This window comes from Pinus tabuliformis, chromosome X (assembly GCF_031772625.1).
Source record: "Pinus tabuliformis cultivar Carrire ecotype Pingquan chromosome X, CPIR1, whole genome shotgun sequence".
NCBI classification, from domain to species: Eukaryota; Viridiplantae; Streptophyta; class Pinopsida; order Pinales; family Pinaceae; genus Pinus; species Pinus tabuliformis.
In genome coordinates, this window is record NC_142308.1 from 893893612 (window position 1) to 893898372 (window position 4761).

At 33.5% G+C, this 4761-nt stretch overlaps 1 pseudogene; it reads left to right on the top strand.

Annotated features, from left to right (window-relative positions):
- The first annotated feature begins 275 nt into the window (after positions 1–275).
- LOC149142563 (protein PIN-LIKES 6 pseudogene) lies at positions 276–797 on the top strand (annotated as a pseudogene).
- Positions 798–4761: the final 3964 nt, after the last annotated feature.

Genomic DNA, 4761 nt, shown 5'->3' on the forward strand with positions numbered 1-4761 from the left:
TCTTTTAATGCTTCCTAAGATTATATCATACATATGCACTTACGTTGGGGGTGGTAAAGAAAACTGGAGTACTTTTGTGAACAATGGGAGTGTGCCTCTCATATTGATTGGTGTAGCATGTGGAGATGAAAAAAATCCTTTTGGTGATTTTGCGATATGAAATAAAATTGGAAATGTGTATATATCACTTGGTGATTACGTACAATTTTTTATTCCATCTTCTTGCACCTCCTCCAGCAAACAGTGTGAACAGAAGACTTGAATTTGAAGTTGACATGGATAAAATAGATATAGACACCACTAAATCTATGAGGATCCCCTTGCTGACCACTAAATAAGGAATTATTGAAAATAAGCTAAAATCATTGTATTGATGCTCGAGGGAAATGTAGGCCATTTCTCAAGTATATTTTCTTTGAAAATTCTTGAAAATAAAACAACTACTTCAACAACTAATAATAGCTTTAGTCCTTTCATTGGTCATTGAAATTATTCCATTTTTGAAGAAATTAATCTTGTTAAATGATGCTCCTATTTTATTTGTTACTAACAATTGCATCATCTTTAAGGGTGCTATGGTTCCATGCATAATGTTGGCTCTAGGTGGAAACCTCACTGGAGGTTCATGTAATTCAAAGCTTGGGCCATAGACAACTATAGCCATTATAATTTCTTGATTATTCTTAGTGCCTCTAGTTCGTCTTGGAATCATCACTTCAGAATATAAATTAGATTCCCTAGCTGCTCGTGAAAAAATGTTCTGATTGATTCTGATACTTTGGAACATAATACCCTAATAATTTTGATCTTTCTTCCAAAGAAAACACGCAAAATATTGAGTTTTCATTATTAGTGATGATAACATATTTTGATGGTTTTGAAAGAGATATATTGTGAGTGAGTTGCTCTGCAAGAAGTTATAAATGCATCACTTATAGAGATATACACCATCGAATTCGGTGCTAGAGTATGGGAGCCTTTGATTATATATAGACTTATTTTGAACTAAATGCAATGATTGAATTGACATTAGATCACTTCAATCACAAATATAAGAGTAAAGGTTGCTTGCACCCATTCCATGATTGTACACTACACTACTTCAATCAAAGTTATATCATATCCACTCAAACAAAGGAGATCACATCAATTCAGCTAAGCATTGTTTGGATTTCCACAAAGCAGACCTAAGGCTACAATGAGTACACTCCATCTCCTGAAGTGAAGTAACTCGCAACTATGTCCACAAAGGATTGTATCCATTTCTAATAAAAGTTACTTGTAACAATTTCCAACAATATTTTCTCTCGCACAAAGCTAAAGAAATATTAGTCCTCCAGTGAAAATGCGAAGCCCTAGTCAGAGGGTTGAATACCTTTGCAAATTTGGTGTGGAAACATATTTGCAGGTAGATCAATATTGGTATCATCATTTATACATACTCATCATTTATACATACATGCAACAAAAGAAGAAGTATTGAAATGTCACTCCTCTAGTTCAAGGTGGTTGTGACATTTTGGGCAAATTATTGATGATAATACCTTGTTCACAATCAAAGTTGTGAATAAGTCATGCCCATGGATAGTATGGTGCCATTTGTATCTATCTCTTGATATACCAAGGGGCTGATTCAATAGCCCAAATAGGCTGAGTTAGTTTCGCAAGGAATCAAGTCTAGGAGCTTCATGTGGAGGATTCATTTCGAAAACAAAGGCGCAGTCGAAAATTCAATAACAATTGGGCACTTGGATATTTAGATCGTGCTTAAGCATTATTAATCATCACAAACATTAATTTGGTAGTACTATTCATGTGTATATCAAACACATATGTGTCATCAGTAATCCAAGACACCTCTGCCTAGATATGATCCAATAATTTGAAATAGAAGCATGACAGAGATGTGACCTGGTCCCTTCTTATAAAGAATGTTTAAATCATGTCAATGTCAAGCATTCCTTTGATTCCTTTAGTCGTTTGCATTAAAGGAATGAAATTTTCAAACTTCATTAAATCTCTTCATTCTCACCTAAAGTTTGATCTGCCTACAGTGGCATGTTTGGTGCTTTGATATTCTACCTTGAATGATTGGTTATATCTACAGTCATGTGTTGCTTTCACCCAACCTATTTGAGTTGAAGAAGCAAAAAGGAATTAAAATTAAGATCTTATCATTTTCACAATATCAGTGTTGTCAATCAGTCTTTCTATACAATAGCTTTATTGTCATACAACAACAAGCTTCAAGGTTTCGTCGCTATTACCCATCAGTAGTTGCTAGATCTGCCACTATATATCTTGTGAAAATTTCCTAATGATAAATCCTCATGTGAACTTATTCAATATATATGTGTAGTGAGGAACCTAAAAAGATCATTCCCCACAGCATTAGCTAGCATGATATTATCATTGTCTTAAATGAATGGTTTGTTGTCTAGAGGCTCCATTGAGAGTGTGCAGGAGGAGTGGAAAAGCATCAACTATGGTCATGGTGGTAGCATCTACTGTAGTGAATTGTAACAGTAATTACAGGAGCAGTAATGATGTATGGAAGCAGCCATTTATATCTACATATAGCAGCTGGAATAATGAAAGTCTATGTGCACCTTATGATTAACACCCTTGGATGCCCTTGGATATTTGTGCATGGAACTTTGGAGTAGTTTCTTGTAACAACCCTTATAAGCATGAAATAAAAGGTGAATTGTAGAAAATGGATACCAAATCCTATGCCTCAGCAAGCACAATGAGCAAAGGAAATTGCGAGGATCCTGATTAGGTCATTGGGCTCTTTAATGTGTTGAGACTAAAGACTGTCTGATGAATATGAATGCTTAAATATGGAAGATCCCTCCTCATTATGGAAGGGATAACTTAATGCATTGGTTACAATCATCTAGCAAAGGAAGATAATGCAACTGTTTTAGGGACAATATCATGGTACCCTGTGAAAATTCTTTCACATAAGAATCTCATGAAACAAGGCTTCAGAGGGAGCCATAAAATCCTTGATAGTATGACCCAATGATTTGATGTTTATTGATAAAAGAAGTCTTGGAATATAATTATGATTGATGATGGCTCAGTGATAATCCTAATTCTCTGAACATCTGCTAGTGGAAATAATGAACGTGATCTGAAAGTGGCACACAAAGAACTACTCTTCTAACTATTATTTGGTCTCTTTAGGTTGTTTAAGTCATCTAAGGATAAGTTGATGTGACATTATTCTCAATGCCTCATTTAATACTCAGATTTAAAAGTTTGCATTGTGTTCATTGTTGGAATTATGCATATGAATAAATTGCGCCACCTCTAATGATATATATGCTCTAGAAGCAATTCATATCCTCACATAATACCTTATTCTTCAAATTTATTAGCATTGCTAATGAAGGTATGATTCTTTGCCAAGGTTAGTGATTATGTATGTCTTAATCAAACAATTTTTGGGCAGCATTTCTGCAGTTAATACAAATTAAATATTTCCTTTAATGAAACAATGTGATGACTCTTTGAACGCTATGATATCACAGTGGCACATTACATTTGGTTATAAGTCTGTCTCGAGGGTCTAACTTTGGTAAAATTGTAGAATTAATGATCTATTTCTTGATCTGAATGCATCATATTTAATACATGACTATAAATACAGATGTCCTAGACAAAACACTATCATAACTAAGAAAACATTGTATTCTTTGATGTGTAAAGTTTGAATTTATGCCAACACTTTGGATATTCGATTCACATGACATCTTTAGATCTATGCTTGGCTAGAATTTTGTGGACAGTAGTTTAACATAAGCTTGTATCATGTGTGAATGACATTTGGATGATATATATGTTAACTATGGTATTTTCATGACATCTCTGAGAATTTCAAATGCCTAAGTTCATGATCTAGATAATGCACTAGATGTTACAATTTCACCTTATTTCATAACACTCTTGTGCTGTTTTAGACACTGACAATTTGAGTTTGGTTTTGTGTACTTTATACATACACAAATGGGATAAAACCATGGTAATTGGAACTCAAGCATCTTAATAATAAATTTTTTGATACTTTTATCTTTTGGCTTTCATTGATGCATAAGAAATATCTCCAGAATGCTCTAAATGCTATTGCCATCTTTGTTGTAATATACTCTTGATCATTGTGTTTTCTAAGCACTATCGGCACATTTGCATTTCCTCCATAGTATCGAAATCATGGTTATATTGGTTTCTCACTGTTTCTTCTATTACACTTTTGCTCTATGATAGAATTTCTACTCTTAGTAACAATGTTGAACATACTTTGATGCTTGAACTAAATCATCACTATAAGGATTGTGCAATGGTCTAGCTTATCTCTAAATTCTGCCATCATAATTTTCATGCACTGATTTAACATATAATCTACCTTGTTTTGTCATGATTTGATGTTTCTTCATGGTGTAATTGAATATCGATGATGTACTTTGTAGAGAAAGGTTTACTTCATTTCCAAGGATGTGAGAAACATCTCACCTACAAATTCATAAGTGGTAGGAAACCATAAGTAAATTGCTAAGTTTCAAGTATACAGATATAGGTATGGATACAAATGATATCTCGTACATATATGGAAATTTTTTAGAACAACCTAGATATAATATGGCTAGGACACAACAAATTTTATACAAACAAATGTATGTGAACATGCAAACAAAAGAGAAATTTTTCAGAATGTCATTCATGAATTTGGAAATAGAGCCAAAAAGAACAGAACAG